We start from the raw sequence: 22,642 nt of genomic DNA on the forward strand, positions 1-22,642 counted from the left end.
TATTTACTTAAAAAGAGAAACGAAAAACAAAAAATTGGTAAATCCTTTAATAATCTTTGTCGTTGTCCTAAATTATACAAATAATTTCTTCAGTTATATTTATTAACATTTAATAAATAAAATAAGATGACTCCCCTTTTTACATGGTATAGAACAACATAAAATAAATTTATGACAATATAAAATGAATTGATTTGCATTATAAAATTTTAGTGGCTGAAGAATTTAATTGTTTGAATTGTTCATTCATATTATAAAAAATGTATGATATTATCAATTGGAAAATATGTTTTTCTCAAACTCAAATAATTTATTTTCCTAGAATAACATTTATTAAGTGCCTACTAAAACACAATAAACAATTGAAAGAAGAAAAGAAGGGTTGGAATCTTGATTAATATTCCTTAACATTTCATAGCATGAAGGTAGAAATTGTTGAAGCAGCAAAGTACTCCTCAACATCCATTATTATTCAAGAGCAAAAGCAAAAATAAACGAAAACTTAACAAGGATGTTTATCTTGATCATGCATGCATGCTTTCTTTCATGGCTCTATCTAGTCCACAAATTAATCTTGAAGAAGAAACCAGTTGACAAGATCTAGTTGAAAGATACTAATACTTATGGTAGTGAAGAGAGTATCTTTGGTGGAGGCTTTTAGGGCAAATTCTTTTTGATTTCATAAGTTAATTTAATTATAGGAATAATTTATTTGCATTAAAATGAAAAAATGTCTAGTTTTTTATATTAAAACAAAACACTATAATTTTTTTAAAGAAAATTGGTAGGTAAGCTAGTAGCATATAATATTGTTTATAAATACTATTCAAGGGTAAGCGAGTAGCATATGATATTGTTTATAAACGTTTTTCTCTTATATGTACTATTAGGAGATAGACAGATAGACACAATACTATTTATAAATACTTTTCATAGGCATTGCTCATGAGATACTGTTCACATATAAGTGGATAAACGTGATATTGTTTATGAATATTATTTATAAACATTATTCACATATAGACAAATAGGTGTGGAGTCTATGAGTAGATGTGATACTATTCATAAAAACTATTTATAGATATTGTTTACAAAATTGACAAATAGGCATGGATAGGCAAGTGCTCTTCAAGGGAATTGTTCACGCTGCTATTACGTAAAAGTAAAATGAATATAAAGTTTGAGTTTGTCTTATATCTATGTAATTCATAAAAAGGTGAATTAAGATTGTATAGTATAATTAAATGAAAGGTTAAATTAATTAATTTCTTTAAATAAATATATTATTATGTAATTTTATTTTTTAATTTAAAATTATATAATTATATAATAATATATCTTTTTTTAGTACTAAATTAAATACTGAAAATCGAATGAATTTTTTTTTTATTAAATTCAATTTTAAATACACTGGTTTTCAACCACAGTGGTCAAATTCTTTGACCCATAACTATCTTCCCCTCAATTTAATTATAGATCAAAAACTAATTCCTACCCAGGATTGATATATTGACAACCTCATGTGTTAAGTTTTAAAAATCTAAATATTCAATTATCATCTAATTTTATTATTTTAAAAATAATTAATTGATTTACCCTTTAACTATTATAACAAAAATACTCACATACATTAATATAATTTAAATTAATAATTTATGTAATTGATTTGTTTCCTCTGATCAATGCTATGGTGCTAAGATCTTCAAGCTCATCCCACCCAAGGCCAAGGTCAAGAATAAATGAAGCTGGGCCACGCAAATTATTAACATCTGCCTATTCCATATTTGTAAAATCTATATTGTAAACTTTGACTGGGCAAAAGGTAATAAAATCTACCATGAAAGAAGCCTAATTATTTGAAACCACCACCCTGATACCATGAAAGAATTCATTAACAGTATCGACAGAATTCTCACCTCCTGAAGACAAATGAATCAGTGGAAACATGGCATCAAATCGGTGAATAACAAATGACTCAAAGATGAAGGGCGTCTGAAGATCGCCTGAAAACAAAATGTCAAACATCCTTCATCTTCGTCTTTTTGTCTTTTCATTTGATGCCGAGAGACGACATTTTCGGATGCCAACTTTTTGTCTTTTTGAACGCCGAGCAGAAGACCTTTCTCCCATCTATTTTCAGGAGATCTTTGGTTGCTCTTTTCGGACGCCTAGCAGACAACATTTCTCCCTTTTGTTTTTCGTCAATTTCGCAGATGGGGTAAAGACATTCTCATGGGCTATTGGCCGAACTCTAGTTGAGAAAAAAAAGAAAAAAAATGCAATCCTTTTGAAGGAAAATATAATTTTCTAAAACTTACAGTAAGAAAAAATTATTAATTTTAAAATTTTAAATAAAAAATAAGGTAAAATTTTATTTTTTTTAAATATTATAGATTAAATAATAATTATATTTTAAATCTAACAAATTTTATTAATATTAACAATTGATGAATGAATATTTAAATTTTTAAAAATTTATTGACAAAAGTTTGATAACATATCAAACTTTAGGTGAGAACAAGTCATCGGGCCTTAGCTAAAATATATAACCTGCATTTATTTTGTTTCATAAAAAATAATACACATATTGTTTGACTACACAAAAAATTAAAAAAAATAAAGAATTGAAAGAATTGCAACATCAAAAAACAATTAACGACATCAAATTTAAAAAGAAAAAAAATTGGTTTTCCTGCATCTAGGTCTAGGATGAGTTATTGAGTGCACATTCTGCAGGAAGGCCTTGGGGGAAACGTTTTGTGTCCTTGCAATAATCATAAATCATGTAATTCTTCTGCACCCAGTTGAGTGTCTGTTGGCTTGTGTCATCCAGTTCCTCCCAAAGCCAGGCGTTGCTATTATCCCAATTTGAGTTGCAGGAAGAGGATCCTGAACTTGAAGACCAGACGCAAGCGTTAATGGCATTGTAGTTTCTGTAAGAAGCTGTGAATGGAGCTTGAGACCAGTCTGTTTTGATCAGCCCGCCTCTGGTGGCCCAGTCGTCAGCGTTCCAGAGACTGGAGTAAATCCTCATGGGCTGGTTTTTGAGATAGGGAACACCAACTGACTCTGAGTTCTTGAACTCTCTAATAGGCGTGCCATCAACATAGAAGCTGAAAAAGAAAATGAACACGTTAATTAAGAATGAACAGGTTTCCGATCAAAGAAGAAACGTAATCATGATTGAATAAGTGGAAACTTACATAATACGTTGAGGATTCCAGAGAATTGAATAGGTGTGAAAATCAGCAGTAGGGTCAAACCAGAGGTGGAACTGTTGCTCTCTGTCACCTTTGCCTTGGCTAAACACGTTAGTGTGAAGAGTATAAGGATCACCACTTAAATTTCCCAGGAATTCAAAGTCTATTTCATCCCAAGCTGAGCCTGCTGATTTTAACTGCATTACAAATAAGTCTATGCGTCAGGATTTGATGGTAATAATAGTACTTCAATATATTTTTAACAACAAAAGCAACTTACATAGTAGGCGGTGACTGTGCCTGCGGAATTTCCAGGGACAAGCTTGAGTTGCATATCGATTTTTGCGAATAGATACTCGTTCTTGGATTGAAAACCTGAGCCTGAGGCTTTATCCAGGGAGAGAGTGAGAAGCTCACCATTGTTGAGAATTTGCGCACGACCATCTCCCCAAGTTATATCAAAATTCTGATAGAAATTAGCAGAAGCAAGCATGAAAGAGCTACAACCATAAAAATAACTAGCATTCTGGTAGAAGAAGAAGCCATGGATTGAGCTGATGATGCTTTGTATTTTGTTGGATCTGATGAATAATGAGAAGGGTTTATATAGGAGGAAACCAAAGTGGTATTAGTAATTGACAAAAGAAGGGAAAGCTAATAGCGCGTTTTGAAGGATCCTGGTGGGTCTTGAAATTGATGGAGACTAAAATATGAGCTGTGAATATAGCTGGCTCTCGCTATGAGTTGAGATCATAATAAACTGCAAAAGTCAATTGATTAATTTACAAATAAATTATTATGTGGACCATTTGATGATGAGTTTAGTTCACCATACGCGTAAATAAATTAACCAAATGAAATAAAAGAAGGAGGGACCGCCTCATTTGTCAATGTCATATTCACCAAACGAATTACGAAACTTGAGAGAAGAGTGGTTTTGTTTAGACTGACTGCTCATAGAGATAGAGAATCTGGTTCGTTCCCACCCACATGCTCTCTTTACAGATTGTTCACAACTTACTGGGGACCGAAATCATCACCATGAACATTTCTAGAAATTTGAGGAAATGAGCATAAAGTGCAAAGCTCTTTCCTATTGGGTTTGTATTTTTTTTTTTTTTTTTGTTTTTTGCCAAAAGTCTCTAGCTCAACCAAGTTTGCTCAAATGACAAATTTTCACCCTTAGGTTTTAGAAAGTCAAAATTTAATAAAAAGGTAAAACAACCATTTCTTGAAAAATTTAACATTTTTACTACTATAATTAAATGATAGGGGAAAAATTGATCTTTTGAAACTTAAGAGATGAGAACTTGTCATTGTAAGAAACCTTGGGTGGTAAATAGTCATTTAGCTTTTTTTTTTTCCTTTTGGTCCCTGAAATTTGGTTTAAATATGTAAAATCCAGTGATATTTTTAAGCAACACTTAAGTTCTTAACTTATCATTATTAGGAAAATATTTTTCAGAAGTCCAATATATTTCGAAATTAGCAGTTTTTATATTGTTCTTATACAAAGGAATTATAATTTTTAACAATACTGAATTTTTGAACTGCCGCGGGTATATTATTGAGTTTCGACTAAAACTTGGGTGGGAAATAGTCCTTTGCCCTAATCTAAATAACCAATTAAGTCCTCAAAACTAAAAGCGTTACTCTATTTTTCTTTTTTTTTCAAAATCTCATTTTCACCAAGTCATTACTACAATATCGTGTCTTGAAGTATCATAATATCTTTTAATCTATTTTTCTATAAGAAACACCATTATTAAAAATTGTTGAAACATTAAATCCAATATTATACAATTACCCATTAGAATCATTAAAAATGTGTCAATTGATAAGGAAAATCTTTTATAATAAAAAAAATATTTCAATTAAAAATGTCGTTATCAGTTGCCCCAAATGTTGAATATAGGCTTCGCCTCATGTTGTCTTTAATGGTGGTGGTTGGAAATTAAAACTGTGTCCTATAACTAATGATAAAACAAAAAATCTTATGCAATTTGCTTGAATCATGTTCGTTTGTGGAATATGGACAACCCTTGTATTGTTTGCCTTTCCACTACAAGCCAACTGTCCACAGATTATCCTATTTCACCTTCCCAAGAGTTTCCTTTTCTTACTTTCGTAGTCAAACTCTTAGTATATGTATGAGCCATGAGGCTCTACACATTCATCCTTGCACTTCATACTTTGCGATTTAATACAAAGTTCAATATTCAATAGGTTCAATCGAAGCATCTATGGCTTCCATGTTGCATTTGGTTCTTCTATTTGATTTTTTGATGGTTGCTTCTGCTAGTAGCTTGAGCTAAAATTTTGATATCACTTGGGGAGATGGTCGTGCTACGATGCTTAACAATGGAGAGCTTTTTATTTTGTCTCTTGATAAAACCTTTGGTTCTGGCTTCCAGTCCAAGAATGAGTATCTCTTTAGCAAGATTGATATGTAGCTAAATGTTAGGTTTTTGGGTCCTTTCTTATGTGGAGAAACCTAAATTTATTTAATAAAAAGCCCTACCTATTATATTTATAAATTAGATCAAAATAAGAGTTCAACACATATTTATAAATAACTTACTAAAGTCATAACAAAGAGAAGAGAGAAGAAGAGACAAAAAAGTTGTCTTGGGTTTTTAGTCCACGTCTATAAGAGATTTTCTTGTTCTCTTAATTTAACTGTTAGATTGCTCTAATTTTTTATATTGCTAGTATAAGACTTATCATTCTTCATTTTGAACGGTTAAGATCGTGGTTTGATTTTCAAGTAAGTAGTTATCTATGCTAAGATATGATTGGTTGTCTGGTGCAATTTTGTTTAGATGGCTCTTAGAAAAAAAGACTTTTTCTCTTTTTACTATTGTTGGATTGCTATGAAATTTTGACAATATTTTAGACACATCTGGTGTCATATTTTGGACAGTGAAGATATTTTTTGCTTTGTTGCTTTGGAGAGTGGTGTGCTCATTCGCAAGTTGAAAATAGTATACTAATTTTTGATGTAGTGGATCACTTTATTTAGGCAAGACCTTATGGTTTTACTCTTACATTGAAGAGGTTTCCATGTTAAATTATGGTGTTTTTTTCTACTAGATTTGCTTTTGATTGTTTGGTGTGATAAAATTATATTTTGGTTGATTGTTTGTTGTCATATAGTTCAATAAGGTAAGAGAGAGTTTGATTTTAGTATTTCTAGTTTAATTGTTTTTTTCCCAACAAGTGGTATTAAAGCCTTAGTTTCTAATGTGATTGATTAACTTGATTGAATGATGGAGTTGAACTTCAACAAGATGATATGTTTCAATGACACCAATTATCATATATGGAAAAATAAGATGAAAGATCTTTTGTTTGTGAAAGTGTTACATCTTTCAGTATTCGCTTCTAAGAAGCTTGAATCTTAGAGTAGACATTTGAGCATGAACAAGTGTGTAGTTTCATTGGGCAATATGTTGATGATAATGTTTACAATCATATTAGCAATGAGACATATGCTCATTCTCTGTGGAATAAACTTGAATCTTTGTATGCTTGAAAATCAAGTAACAACAAGATATTCTTTCTTAAGAAGATGATGCAATTGAAATAAAGTGAAAGAACCTTTGTGGTAGATTACTTGAATAAGTTTCAAGAGATTGTTGATTAGTTGTTTGACATGAATATTAAATTTGATGATGAAGTTATTGGGTTATGGCTACTTTAAGCTCTTTCAGATTGTTAGGAAACTTTTTGTGTCTCACTTACCAATTCAGTTCCAAATGGGATTGTTTCTTTGAAATTTGTCAAAAATGTTATCTTAAATAAGGAGGTGAGAAGAAAGTCTCAAGGATCATCATTGTAGTAAGATGTTTTGGTTTCCAAAATAAGGGGAGAAACAAACAAAAAGATTAGACCTTAGAGATGAAAGTCAAAGCAAGTCAAGATCAAAGTACATGAATCTTAAGTGTCATCATTGTGGCAAAAATGAGTAAATCAAAAAATTTTACTACAAGTGGAAAAGAGAGAACAAAGGAAACTAAGGTGATGACAGGCAAGCAAGGAAGAATGCAGAGAATAATGATTAAGTTATTACTATTGGATCTGATGATCTCATTATTGGTTATGTGAGAATGTGGTTAATTTTGCTTCCCAAGAGACTACTTAAGTGATAGATTATAACATTAATCTTCAGATACATACCATTGATAGAAATGTGACCTAAAGAAACATGCACAATTTAACTATTTAAAATCATTAATGCTTTATCATAATCATAAAACATGCAAAAAGTTGATGTAATAAAAATAACTACTTTATTAATCAAAACTTATAAAATAATAAGTATCTGAAAATCTTTGATATAAAATAACTATATAAATCACGAGTAATCACTGTGTATGAAAATAATAGTAATAAGCATTTTTCTCCTTCGCGCAACTACTCGTTGGACTGCTAGATCCTCTGCCTACCTCGTTACTCACCTCTACTCGCAAAACATACGAAAGGAAATATGTGAGTAAAATTTAGTAAGTGGTGACCTTTTGGCACTCAAAACTAATATGAATAAACTGATAGTAAAATTTGTGTTCATTTGTAAGCTAAATATGGTAACACTCGACACCTTGCTACCTTTATATGGATCATCCACGAAAACTAAAAAGACCCAAGCTAGAATTGGCATAATGCCCTGGTGAAAGCTACTATTATACCTTACGCATACACTAAACAACCTATTAGGCTAACTAACTGGGACACCCTAATCACATAGAAAATTCATTGATAGTAGCTCATTTTTTTTTCTTATAAGCTGATCAAAAGTGCTAACTAAATATCTGAAGATGGCCCCTACCTCAAGTACATATATGGTGTATCCTGCTGATCATGTGAGAAATATCTAAAACCATATCCTTACCATACACACCTGAACTGAATTGGGTGGTTACAGCGTTGAATGCATAATGCATCTCATGGGTATTTAGCTCTATTGCCTTCATGATTATCGTCACTTATGCATATAACTGGTGACTATCTAAATATGTGACACTGACCTTAAGATTGTTAACATTCAACCTTGATTCGACTCGATCTAAACTTGTGATGTTGTCCGTATAATCGGGCATCTAATCTATGCCTTTCTTGAATTTTGTATCCTTTGATGACTCATTATTCTTCTTGCTTAATTGTCCTTTGTCTTTGGCTAGAGGTACATGGTCCTGTGTTTTTCCATCCACATTCATATTCCTGCTAACCCATATACATAAGCGTGTGGCACTTCTCACATGGTCATGCATAAAGTAGGTACACATAAGGAGTTGACTTAGACACACTTTCATGCACATTGGTCCATGTGTACTTGCCATGTGTCTTCTGATACATACCATTCACTTTTGAAAAGCTATACACAAGCGTATGTCCCATACCATATAGTCGTACATATCTTCCCTCAAAACAAGAGTAGGAATCTTGGACTTTCAAATTTTCTGGAATGACACATGAGCGTGTATAAGACCATACATGACTGTGTGTCATGATTTAGAATTCGTGCCCTAAGGTTCCTACACCATTTTGATCACTTTTTTTACAGATCAACACAACTAACATTTATACAGACGACTCTAAGCACCCCAGATCAATTTTTTATACAATCAAACATACATGAAAAAAGTAATTTAAATCTTCTTAGACCTCATTCATGAGTCCTACCAATTTTTATTCGTAGGATGCAGTTATATACATATTTGTATTCAAGCAAATCAACCTTAAATTGATCACAGTAGCATATATAAACTCATATATTCATAGTAACACATAATCTCTGCATTCAATTTTTTACTATAACATAAATATATATCATCTTATTAATCAAATCAACAAGCACTATCATACATGAGTATATAATGAGATCAACAAGCCAACTTATCATTACAACATGTGGATTCACATTAAACTCACTAAGGGTCATCCCACTTACTTAGATTCTAGTGAAAATGTTTCCCTGGCGCTACTATGGTGAATTTGATGATCGGTGATAGCTTTTAGGTAACGAAATTACTCTCTCTCTCTTGTACACACTATTTGCTTTTTACGACAGTAAATGATAATGTGAGAGAATTAAGGTTATTGCATTTTTTTTTTAATTCTAGCACACGATAAACAAGCGTGTATAGGTCAAACAAAACCATGTATGAAGTTGCATAACTAGAGCAACTTTTGATTTCACTGTGATTACAATCTGATCCAAAAGTTTGGCTTTCTGTTGTCCATAAACGACCTTGTATACCTCCATACATAAGCGTGTACCTCTAAAAAATTATTAATCATCGAATTTAAACAAGGAAGAAAGACTAGAATGCCCTTGGGCTTACCTGTGGATGTTACATAAACAGTAGTGCTTCTTTTTATGTTACATCCCTGAAAGAATTCTTCACATCTTATACTTCTGGTGACTTTGGCATGTTAAGGATGCACAATGATGGTCAAGCACATGTTATTGATATAGGAGATGTTTGTTTGGAAACTTGCATTGGGACACGATCGACACTTAGGGATATACGACATGTACCTAAGATTCATTTGAATTTTATTTCGACTAGTACGCTTAATGATGAGGGTTATTGCAACACTTTTGGTGAGAGTTAGTGGAAGCTCAACAAAGGTTCTCTTATGATGGCTTGTGGTAATAAATGTTCTAGTTTATACTTGATGGAAGCCTCTAGTGCTAAAGGCACAATGAATGTGATAAAAGATGAAAATTTGTTAAGACTATAACATCGAAGACTTAGTCACATGGGTGAAAAGAGGTTTGACTATTTGACAAAGAAGAATCTATTACCTGAAGTGAAACGTCCAAGGTTGGATAGGTGTGCACATTGTTTAGCTGGGAAACAAAGAAGGGTTTCATTCAAGAGTCATCTATCTTCTAGGAAATCTGATTTGCTTAAGCTGGTGCATTCACGTGCGTATGTGTGTGTTTGGCTCCTTTGTTGCACCCTCGCTCTTCCCTCATCCAATGCTCATATCTAATCACAAGCCCTTAACAACCTTAGTCCATCTTCTTCTCATTTCCATGCTTTTATCAATGACAACCATTTGTCCATCGCATCCTATTGAGTTTTTCAAGTTTTTATTTCATAAACCTACCAAGACCGATTTTTTTTTGTTAATGAGAAAATCTTATTTAAGTCAAATCACCTATTTATGATTGAACTAACCACACCAAACAGGTGAAACTTATAACACTCTCAAGTGCATCACAAGAGTATTAAGTATTTAAATATGGAATTTTAAGGTGTTAAATAGTCATGCATGAAATGAACCAACCACACACGTTTAAGCTTGACAAGCCAAACACCACTCAAGTTTAAGCTTGAGCTTGAATTTATTTAACTTTTAGGCTCTAGTTCCAATTTGTGAGCACTTGAGTTGATCTCATTTTGGTTTCACTTGAGCCAAGCTTGTTTTTAAGCTTGAATAAACTCAATTTGAATCCAACCCTGCTTAGGGTTGGTCATGTTTCATCCTAAATCTAGCGACAGGCAGCCTCAAACCCAACAATCTTTATGAATGTATCCCTCCGTTTTCTAGTCCCCTATGGGGCATTCCTTTGTAATCTTGGTATTTACTTGGTTGGAGTAGTATCCTGAAACTCTTAATCGCATAATTATGAACATAGGCTTTTGAGCAACAGGTCAAACCACGTTAAAAAACCATTTTGTTCCCAACTCTCTCTACATTCAATTTATATCACTATAGTGGTTATTATGGTTTAATAACATATCTTAAGCATCATTATTGTAATCTAACACATGTAAGGCTCTGAATTGTGCTCATTAGTTGGTAATGAGAAATTTAATTACTAAGAATATATCTTGTTACAAGCAAAACAAAATTATAAGCTGTTAATTGGTTCATATATAAATTTATTATTTTAATTTCAAAGTATTGGCATTTATTTTAATCAAATTTTGTTTTCTTTTTCTTTTTTTTGGTATTGTTTAACTGTTTATGTTTTTGGGATTATTTGTACTGATTTTTTATCTTTAGTTTTTTATGGACTTTCAATTTAATCATCTAAAATGTTATATTAAAAATAACTATGATAAAAGTATATAACATAAGTGAAATGAATGATTTTTGATATAACATGGAAAGAAGAGCTTTTATGAAACTCTGCTGGCACTGTCACTGCTTATTATGTAAGTTGTTAATTATATTGAGTCCTCTAGTTTTAAACATGAAAGATCATTTTATGTTACTAAATGTAAAGTAAAATTTGCAGTTGTCTTCAAAAGGGTCTACATGGGATGAAATTGACTTCGAATTCTTGGGAAATTTGAGTGGTGATCCTTACATTGTTCATACTAATGTGTTCAGCCAAGGCAAGGGCAACAGAGAACAACAATTCTATCTCTGGTTTGACCCAACTGCTGATTTTCATACCTATTCCATTCTCTGGAATCCCCAGCACATTGTGTGAGTATTCTAGCTATTTAGTTTCTGCACTCTAACTAAAATCTGTTATATTGTTTAGTTGTTTTTCTTATTCTGTTTAAACTTACAAATCTCTTTGTTTGTAATTTCAGCTTATCTGTGGATGGAATTCCCATAAGAGAGTTCAAGAACTTAGAGTCAATAGGTGTTCCATTCCCAAAGAATCAGCCAATGAGAATATACTCTTCACTCTGGAACGCTGATGAATGGGCTACCAGAGGTGGACTTGTGAAGACAAGCTGTACTGAAGCTCTTTTCACTGCTTCTTACAGAAACTTCAAAGCTAATGCTTGTGTTTGGTCTAATGGAAAATCTTCCTGCAATTCAAAAAAACCTTCATCTTCATCCAGAAATGGTGCCTGGCTCACTCAAGACCTTGACTCAACTAGTCAGGAAAGCCTGAAATGGGTTCAGAAGAACTACATGATATACGATTATTGTAGAGACACAAAGAGATTTCCCCAGGGCCTCCCACCAGAATGCAGTTCAACCTAATGAAATCACAGTTTGTTGTAGTCATTGTAACTAGTAAAGGCCAATTCTTTCATTCTTTGATATCTTAAAGTCTCGTTGTAAGGCAGTTGTATTACTGTCTTCATTTATAGAACTATGCAATGAGAAAATCTAGTCATGATTATAGATAAATTTCATCCCAAAGTAGTGGTGGAATAAGAAACAATTAGTGAGGTCATAGTTTGAAATCGGTAAAATATGAAGGAGTGAATAAAACATAATGAAAATTAAGAAAGTCAATGTAAAAATTTAAGAGTTATATTGATGTTTTACGTATATTAAAGTTAAAAATCTTTCTAGATCGGAAATTGTCCCAAAGTATCAATTATGGTTTAATGTTATAATTTGACACAACTGCTTCAAAAAATTTTCAAGCTTCGTATCTTTAGGAGTTCAACTAGTCAATTTGATATAGGGGTGTTAGTGTAACTTTCAAAAACCCACGGATCTAAATGGTATCACTCCTAGATTCTATGACGGTGGCTGGGCTAGGTTGACCTAGATATAGCTGTGCAACCTTTTTTCTTTTAACAATTTTTATCATTCCTTCAACTGTCCACATCTTAGTTGATTGCTTCGACAGGTAGTTTGAACGAAAATTTTATCTCTTGATAAAACCTCCTGTTCTGGCTTCCACCCCAAGGGTGAATAGCAATAGATTAAATTCACATTGAAATGAAATACCAAAAACTAAAAAATTTAACCTTTTTTTATTATTATTATGAGCAATAAAAGGACTTAATTAATCACCTGTAACTATTAACCATATTTCAATACTAAGTAATGTAATTTGAGTTGATAATTAGGCCAAAAGACTTGTTTCCACACAAGGTTTGATGTAACCCAAAAGTCCTACCCACCAACTTTCAAAAACCCAGACATCTATATATGAACCAATTTTTGTTAAAAATTTCAATAATCATCATTTAATTAAAAACTTTTTAAAAATGAAAGCTTTATCACATTTTACCCCTTAGATTTAAAAATCTAACAATTTTTTCCAACCTAAAGTTTGAAAAATGAACATTTGAACATTTCCCCCTAGGGTTTGTACTTTCCCCTTGCAACTTCTCCTTCGGTGACTGAAACTAGCCATCCTCCATACTGATGCTCCTCTCTCTCCCGAAAGATGACGAATCATCGACTAACCAGAGGTGGGCTGACGATTTGTTGGCATGAAGACGAATCTGTGCAATACACAAATTTATCATGCACAGATCAGTTGGAAGAAACAGATCTGTGTGACACACAAACTTGTTTCATCTACATGTTGACGAATCATTGGTGCACCTCCAATTGATTGATGATTCGTCATTGTCTAAGAGAGGGAGAAGTGCCGATATGGAGATTGGTCCACTTCAATCATTGGAGGAGCAACAGTAAGGGAAAACTACAAACTTTAGCGAGGAAATATTCGTTTTTTAAACTATAGGTAGAGGAAAATTGTTAGATTTTTAAACTTAGAGGGTAAAATGTGATAAAACTTTAATTTTTTAAAATTTTTTATTAAATAACAATTTTACCTCTAATCCTAACTAAGATTTTTAATAGAAATTAGTTTATGAGTGAGTATTTTGGTTTTTGAAGGTTAGCAGGTAAGACTTTGGAATTATATCAAACCTTGGGTGGGAACAAGTCTTTTCGCCTAATAATTAAATATCTTAATTTTCTTTACTCAAAAAGCGGAACCAAAAACAAAAAAATTGGTAAATCTCTTAATAATCTTTGTCAGAAATTGGCTCATGAATAGATATTTGGGTTTTTAAAAGTTAATAGATAGGACTTTGGAATTACATCAAACGTTGGGTGAGAGCAAGTCTATTGGCCTAATAATTAAAGATCTTAATTTTCTTCACTTACAAAAGGAAACCTAAAACCAAAAAAAGGTAAATTCCTTAACAATCTTTGTCAGAAATTTGCTCAAAAATGGGTGTTTGAGTTTTTAAAAATTAGCAAGTGGAACTTTAGAATTACATCAAACCTTGGGTTGGAACAAGTCTTTTGGCCTAATAATTAAAGATCTTTATTTTTTTTACTTAAAAAGGGAAACTAAAAACAAAAAATTGGTAAATCCCTAAACAATCTTTGTTAGAAATTGACTTATAAGTGAGTGTTTGAGTTTTTGAATATTAGCAGATGAAACTTTGGAATTACATCAGACCTTGGGTGAGAACAAGTACTTTGGCCTAATAATTAAATATCTTAATTTTCTTTACTTAAAAAGAGAAACGAAAAACAAAAAATTGGTAAATCCTTTAATAATCTTTGTCGTTTTCCTAAATTCTACAAATAATTTCTTCAATTATATTTATTAACATTTAATAAATAAAATAAGATGACCTCCCTTTTTACATGGTATAGAACAACATAAAATAAATTTATGACAATATAAAATGAATTGATTTGCATTATAAAATTTTGGTGGTTGAAGAATTTAATTGTTTGAATTGTTCATTCATATTGTAAAAAATGTATGATATTATCAATTGGAAAAATATATTTTTCTCAAACTCAAATAATTTATTTTCCTAGAATAACATTAATTAAGTGCCGACTAAAACACAATAAATAAATGAAAGAAGAAAAGAAGAGTTGGAATCTTGATTAATATTCCTTAACATTTCATAGCATGAAGGTAGAAATTGTTGAAGCAGCAAAGTCCTCCTCAACTTAACAAAAGCAAAAGCAAAAATAAACGAAAACTTAACAAGGATGCATGCATGCTTTCTTTCATGGCTCTATCTAGTCCACAAATTAATCTTGAAGAAGAAACCAGTTGACAAGATTTAGTTGAAAGATATTATTACTTATGGTAGTGAAGAGAGCTTCTTTGGTGGAGGCTTTTAGGGCAAATTCTTTTTCATTTCATAAGTTAATTTAGTTATAGGAATAATTTATTTGCATTAAAATGAAAAAATGTCTAGTTTTTTATATTAAAACAAAATACTATGATTTTTTTAAAGAAAATCGGTGGGTAAGCATGATACTATTTATAAATACTAATCAAGGGTAAGCGAGTAGCATATGATACAATTTATAAACCTTTTTCTTTTACATGTACTATTAAGAGGTAGGCAGATAGGCACAATACTATTTATAAATATTTTTCACAGGCATTGCTCATGAGATACTATTCACATATAAGTGGATAAACGTGATATTGTTTATGAATATTATTTATAAACATTATTCACAGATAAACAAATAGGTGTGGAGTCTCTGAATAGATGTGATACTATTTATAAAACTATTTATAGATATTGTTTACAAAACTAACAAATAGGCATGGATAGACAAGTGCTCTTCACGGGAATTGTTCACGCTGCTATTACGTAAAAGTAAAATGAATATAAAGTTTTAGTCTGTCTTATATCTATGTAATTCATAAAAAGGTGAATTAAGATTGTATAGTATAATTAAATGAAAGGTTAAATTAATTAATTTCTTTAAATAAATATATTATTATGTAATTTTATTTTTTTAATTAGAATTATATAATTATATAATAATATATTTTTTTTAGTACTAAATTAAATACTGAAAATCGAATGAATTTTTTTCTTTTTATTAAATTCAATTTTACATACACTGGTTTTCAACCACAGTGGTCAACCTCTTTGACCCATAACTATCTTCTCAATTTAATAATAGATCAAAAACTAATTCCTGACCAGGATTGATATATTGACAAACTCACGTGTTAAGTTTTAAAAATTTAAATATTCAATTATCATCTAATTTTATTATTTTAAAAATAATTAACTAATTTACCCTTTAACTGTTATAACAAAAATACTCACATACATTACTATAATTTAAATTAATAATTTATGTAATTGATTTGTTTCTTCTCATCAATGCTATGGTGTTAAGATCTTCAAGCTCATCCCACCCATGGCCAAGGTCAAGAATAAACGAAGCTTGGCCACCCAAATTATTAACGTCTACCGCCACCACAGTCGCTTGACCATCATCCTTTTCCCTTCACTCTTCCACAACCTAGTAAAATGGCCTTCTCAAGATAAATAAAGAAACCCTCAAATCCACCGCTAATTTTAGTTACATTCATTGACTACAAAACTAAAATAACTCTACAAAACAAAATACTACAACTTTTTCAAAGAAAATAGATGATTCAAGGGTAAGCGAGTAGCACATGGTATTATTTATAAACATTTTTTACATATACTATTAAGAGATAGGCAGGTAGACATAATACTATTAATGAACATTATTCATAAGCATTATTCTTGGGATATTGTACACATATAGACATGATATTATTCATGAGTTCACAGATAGACAAGTAGGTGAGTAGATGTGATACTATTTATAAATACTATTTATAGATACTATTTACAAAATTGACAACTAGGCCTAGATAGGGTATTGTTCATGCTACTATTAAGCGAAAGTAAAATGAATATAAAGTTTGAGTCTTTATTATATCCATATAATTCATAAAAAGTGAATTAAGATTGTATAATATAATTACAAGAAAGGTTAAATTAGTTAATTTCACAACCGAAAATCTCACATTGAATATCCCCATTTTATTATCAATTGTTACAGCATATATCCCACCATAGAAAACAATTATATCCAATATAAATAATATTATAAGTACTTATTTTATATATATAATTTTATACATATTTATATATATATTATCATATAATTTAATATTATTTTTATCCATGCATGTAAAGTAGATAAGATAATTGTCTTTTCAGGATTCACGTACCAAACAAAACCCAGCTCAGCCAGGCAAACAATCAAACACAAGGTGGGCAAATCCTCACATGATATTCAACACACACAACCACAAACTGCCCACAGCTGAAATTGCCGAAATCAAACACCCACAGAATTCAACCAATCTCCAGCAATCATAAGCGAAAACCAATACAACTTCTATCCCAATTCAAATATAAAATCTAAAAGCACAACTCCATTCTCTTCCAATCTATGATTTCTGTGTTTGCTTCTTGCCGTAGCTGCTGGAAGAGCAAGTTCATGTTCCCCAGATGATCCACCTGCCCCAGATGATCTCTGGTTTCTGGACGCCACATCCAGCTCCATCTGTGCAGTCGTTGTTGCCTCTCCGACCACCACCACAGTCGCCTGACCATCATCCTTCGATCTTTGATACCCGTCGTCCACCACGTCGTCGTTCCTCTGTCACGATAATTTGAGGTTTTGCAGTTGGGTTTTGTGGAATTGATTGGCTTTTTATTAACTAAAAACAGATTTAAAAAAAAAAAAAGAAATCACAGAGAGAAGATAGAAAGTGTGAAGCAAATGAAGAATTTGGAATGCAGAAAGAAAGAGAAATTTTTGAAAAATCAAGCAAATACAAATGCGTGCCTTTACATTTCCCACCATTGATAAAACCGATTGGCATAGATACAAGATTGACTGAGGCTTGGCGTTGGGTAAATTGTCGTTTTCAGTCTTAGTATTGACAGAATTCATTAACAGTAAGAGTTGATAGTCTTAGTATTGACAGAATTCATTAACGGTATTGACAGAATTCTCGCCTCCTGAAGACAAATGAATCAGTGGAAACATGGCGTCAAATCGGTGAATAACAAATGACTTAAAGATGAAGGGCGTCTGAACATCGCCTGAAAACAAAATGTCAAACATCCTTCATCTTCGTCTTTTTGTCTTTTCATTTGATGCCGAGAGACGACATTTTCGGATGCCATCTTTTTGTCTTTTTGAACGCCGAGCAGAAGACCTTTCTCCCATCTATTTTCAGGAGATCTTTGGTTGCTCTTTTCGGACGCCGAGCAGACAACAGTTCTCCCTTTTGTTTTCGTCAATTTCGAAGATGGGCTAAAGACATTCTCATGGGCTATTGGCCGAACTCCAGTTGAGAAGAGAAGAAAGAAAATGCAAACCCTTGGGGGGTAAATATAACTTTTTAAAATTTAAAATAAAATAATATTAATTTTAAAATTTTAGATAAAAATAAAATAAAATATTATTTTTTAAAATAATATAAATTAAATAATAGTTATATCTTTAAATTTAACAAATTTTATTAATATTAACAATTGATGAATAAATATCAAACTTTAGGTGAGAACAAGTCAACCGGCCTTAGCTAAAATATAAAATATAGGGAAATTATAAAAAATAGGTAAAAGTAAGGGGGTTTAAGCGAAATTGTCCAAAAAATTCAGATTAAAGCAAAAATGCTCAACTTTTCTGAAATATCGAAACTGCCCATATATAAACCCAGCAAATTTCCACTATCCTCACTGTGAAATCACTGTTCAAAAACACGAAAAATTTGAAATTTCCCCTGTCCCACTGTCATCGCATTGTCGGCTAGATTTTCGATGATTTTCGTGGTTTTCGGCAACCGAAAGTGGCACAACACGTTAGAATATCTTTCGTCATCTCGTTTGCATCAAGTTATTGTTCATATTATTGAGATTTGAGTGAGATTTTATGGTTTAGCTTTTAGGGTTTCGATTTTGAACAATGCTTGAAATATTTTGATTCTTGGTTGATTTTGTTGAATTGGTTGAGGGGTTTTGTGTTATAGTCTATGTAGATTTGATCTGTGTTGAAATTGGAGGCCGAAACGATGAATTTTGGCCAAAAATCCCTTCCGAAACATTCGGTAGTCCGACAGTGGGAATAGTGTTTCCCACTGTCGGACGATTTCTCCCACTGTTGACAGTGGGTTAGGGGGCTTACTTAGTGTTTTCAAAATATTAGGGAGTTGTGTGAGAGTCCTCATTCCACTGTAGACTTTTTTTGAAATTTGCCACGTGACAATGGGCTGTTGCATGGAAATTAACGTTTTTAAAACTATAGGGTTTAAATGAGACAGACTTTAAACAACCATAATTTTTTATCCGGGAGGTGTTATGGGGCCTATAATATATCAATGTGAAGCTCGTTTCGAGCTCTATAACGACAACCTACTTTGCCAGTTGCACTGAATTTGGAGGCTAAAATAAAACTGTTTCAATATGTATTATGCAATTTTATTATTTTATCAAATTTAGGATTTTCGGTTTTTATGATTGAGTTTGTTTATGAACAGACTAGACTTATTTCATATGTAATTTTCAAATTTGATATTTGTAATTATGATGTGCTTTTTTAGACACGTTTTATGATGTAATTATGAAATTTTTAATCGATTTTTCAGTTTTCTCGTTCATAAGCTATTTGAATATGTAGTTTTATAAATTTAGATCTGTTTTTTAGATTTTCAAGTAATTTTTTGATTATTGATATTCTAGAGTATTTCAATATATCTATTTATTCATAACATGTTATTCGAGTCTATATATCCTAAAACGGTAAAATTTGAAAAAACAGAATTAAAATTCGAATTCTAAAATTTGAAATACCCTAGAATGGCAACAATCAAAATTTTTTTCAAAAATCTGAAAAATACGAGTCGATATATTGTAAAACGATGAGATTCAAAAAAACGGAACTGAAATTCGAATTCTAGAAAAAACGAAACTGAAATTTGAATTTTAAAAGTTGAAATACCCTAGAATAGCAACAATAAAAAAATTCTTCAAAAATTTGAAAAATACGAATCGATATATCGTAAAACAGTGAAATTAAAAAAAACAGAACTGAAATTCGAATTCTAAAAGTTGAAATACCCTAGAATGGCAACAATCAAAAAATTCTTTGAAAATGTAGAAAATACGAATCGATATATCGTAAAACGGTGAAATTCAAAAAAACAGAACTGAAATTCGAATTCTAAAAGTTGAAATACCCTAGAATGGAAACAATCTAAAAATTCTTCGAAAATCTGAAAAATACGAGTCGATATATCATAAAATGGTGAAATTCAAAAAAACAGAACTGAAATTCGAATTCTAAAAGTTGAAATACCCTAGAATGGCAACAATCAAAAAATTCTTCGAAAATCTGGAAAATACGAGTCGATATATCGTAAAACGGTGAAGTTTGAAAAAATAGAACTAAAATTCGAATTCTAAAAGTTAAAATACCCTAGAATGACAACAATTGAACAATTCTTCAGAAATCTGGAAAATACGAGTCTATATATCATAAAACTATGAAATTCAACAAAACCTAAAATTTCATTTATATTACAATGTTTAATATCAAAATACCCCTCAATTTTAATAACATTTCATTTAACCCCTCAATTATCTATTTCTACAATTTCATTGAGAAATTTATAATACTCTTATAATGTTTAATACCAAAATGTCACCCTAATTTTAATAAAATTTCATTTAACCCCTCATAATGAGTGAGGAGGGTTTATATAAATGAGGGGAAGGGTAATTTTGGTATTTTAGAAAAAAATCATGGGCATTTTTGCTAAGAATAGTGAATTTGGGCATTTTTGTTTGAAAATAGTGACTTTGGGTATTTTTGCTTAGTGGGAGGGTATTTTGGCCATTTTTTATAATTTCCCTAAAATATATAGTCTGCATTTATTTTGTTTCATAAAAAATAATACACATATTGTTTGACTACACAAAAAATTAAAAAAAAAAAAGAATTGAAAGAATTGCAACATCAAAAAACAATTAACGACATCAAATTTAAAAAAAAAAAAAAATTGGTTTTCCTGCATCTAGGTCTAGGATGAGTTATTGAGTGCACATTCTGCAGGAAGGCCTTGGGGGAAACGTTTTGTGTCCTTGCAATAGTCATAAATCATGTAATTCTCCTGCACCCAGTTGAGTGTCTGTTGGCTTGTGTCATCCAGTTCCTCCCAAAGCCAGGCGTTGCTATTACCCCAATTTGAGTTGCAGGAAGAGGATCCTGAACTTGAAGACCAGACGCAAGCATTAATGGCATTGTAGTTTCTGTAAGAAGCTGTGAATGGAGCTTGAGACCAGTCGGTTTTGATGAGCCCGCCTCTGGTGGCCCAGTCGTCAGCGTTCCAGAGACTGGAGTAAATCCTCATGGGCTGGCTTTTGAGATAGGGAACACCGACTGACTCTGAGTTCTTGAACTCTCTAATGGGCGTGCCATCAACATAGAAGCTGAAAAGGAAAATGAACACGTTACTTAAGAATGAACAAGTTTCTGGTCAAAGAAGAAACGTAATCATTATTGAATAAGTGGAAACTTACATAATACGTTGAGGGTTCCAGAGAATTGAATAGGTGTGAAAAGCAGCAGTAGGGTCAAACCAGAGGTGGAACTGTTGCTCTCTGTCACCTTTGCCTTGGCTAAACACGTTAGTGTGATGAGTATAAGGATCACTACTTAAATTTCCCAGGAATTCAAAGTCTATTTCATCCCAAGCTGAGCCTGCTTATTTTAACTGCATTACAAATAATTCTATGCGTCAGGATTTGATGATAATAATAGTACTTCAATATATTTTTAACAACAAAGGCAACTTACATAGTAGGCAGTAACTGTGCCTGCGGAATTTCCAGGGACAAGCTTGAGTTGCATATCGATTTTTGCGAATAGATACTCTTTCTTGGATTGAAAACCTGAGCCTGAGGCTTTGTCCAGAGAGAGAGTGAGAAGATCACCATTGTTGAGAATTTGCGCACGACCATCTCCCCAAGTTATATCAAAATTCTGATAGAAATTAGCAGAACCAAGCATGAAAGAGCTAACAACCATAAAAATAACTAGCATTCTGGTGGAAGAAGAAGCCATGGATTGAGCTGATGATGCTTTGTATTTTGTTGGATCTGATGAATAATGAGAAGGGTTTATATAGGAGGAAACCAAAGTGGTAGTAGTAGTTGATCAATTGACAAAAGAAGGGAAAGCTAATAGCGCGTATTGAAGGATCCTGGTGGGTCTTGAAATTGATGGAGAGAAAAAAATATGAGCTGTGAATATAGCGGGCTCTCGCTATGAGTTGTGATCATAATAAACCACAAAAATCAATTGATTAATTTACAAATAAATTATTATATGGACCATTTGATGATGATTTTAGTTCACCATACGCGTAAATAAATTAACCAAATGAAATAAAAGAAGGAGCGAACAAACGAATTACGAAACTTGAGAGAAATGAGCATTCAATCATTATTCATTAAAGTGCAAAGCTCTTTCATATTGGGTTTGTATTTTTTTTTTGTTTTTTGCCAAAAGTCTCTAACTCAACCAAGTTTGCTGAAATGACAAATTTTCACCCATAGGTTTTAGAAAGTCAAAATTTAATAAAAAGATAAAACAATAATTTCTAGAAAAATTTAACATTTTTACTAATAGAATTAAATGATGGGGGAAAAAATTGATCTTTTGAAGAGAAATTGTCATTATAAGAAACCTTGGGTGGGAAATAGTCATTTGCCTTTTTTTGCCCTTTTGGTCCCTGAACCTTTGTTCAAATATGTAAAATCCAGTGATATTTTTAAACAACACTTAAGTCCTTAACTATCATTATTAGTAAAATGTTTTTATGAAATCCAATATATTTCGAAATTAGCAGTTTTTATATTCTTCTTATACAA

The 22,642-nt window shown here is 31.7% G+C and overlaps 2 long non-coding RNA genes and 3 pseudogenes across 3 annotated transcripts; 2 read left to right on the plus strand and 3 right to left on the minus strand.

Moving 5' to 3' along the window:
• Positions 1-2,675: 2,675 nt before the first annotated feature.
• LOC123193939 lies at positions 2,676-3,761 on the minus strand (annotated as a pseudogene).
• A 1,682-nt stretch (positions 3,762-5,443) lies between these two features.
• LOC123193945 lies at positions 5,444-12,230 on the plus strand (annotated as a pseudogene).
• Positions 12,231-16,855: 4,625 nt separating this feature from the next.
• On the minus strand, positions 16,856-17,717 carry LOC123193948. 2 transcript variants are annotated; one of them, XR_006497176.1, is made up of 2 exons: positions 17,565-17,717; positions 16,856-17,421 (listed from the first exon to the last, which is right to left on the minus strand). It is a non-coding gene; the product is annotated as an uncharacterized LOC123193948 (long non-coding RNA). The 2 variants fall into 2 exon arrangements; XR_006497175.1 differs by having other exon boundaries at positions 17,556-17,717.
• On the plus strand, positions 17,419-18,064 carry LOC123193949. Its single transcript, XR_006497177.1, has 2 exons — positions 17,419-17,617; positions 17,714-18,064. It is a non-coding gene; the product is annotated as an uncharacterized LOC123193949 (long non-coding RNA).
• A 2,696-nt stretch (positions 18,065-20,760) lies between these two features.
• LOC123193940 lies at positions 20,761-21,867 on the minus strand (annotated as a pseudogene).
• Between the last annotated feature and the right edge of the window lie 775 nt (positions 21,868-22,642).

The sequence above is a fragment of the Mangifera indica genome, chromosome 13, assembly GCF_011075055.1.
Source record: "Mangifera indica cultivar Alphonso chromosome 13, CATAS_Mindica_2.1, whole genome shotgun sequence".
NCBI lineage: Eukaryota > Viridiplantae > Streptophyta > Magnoliopsida > Sapindales > Anacardiaceae > Mangifera > Mangifera indica.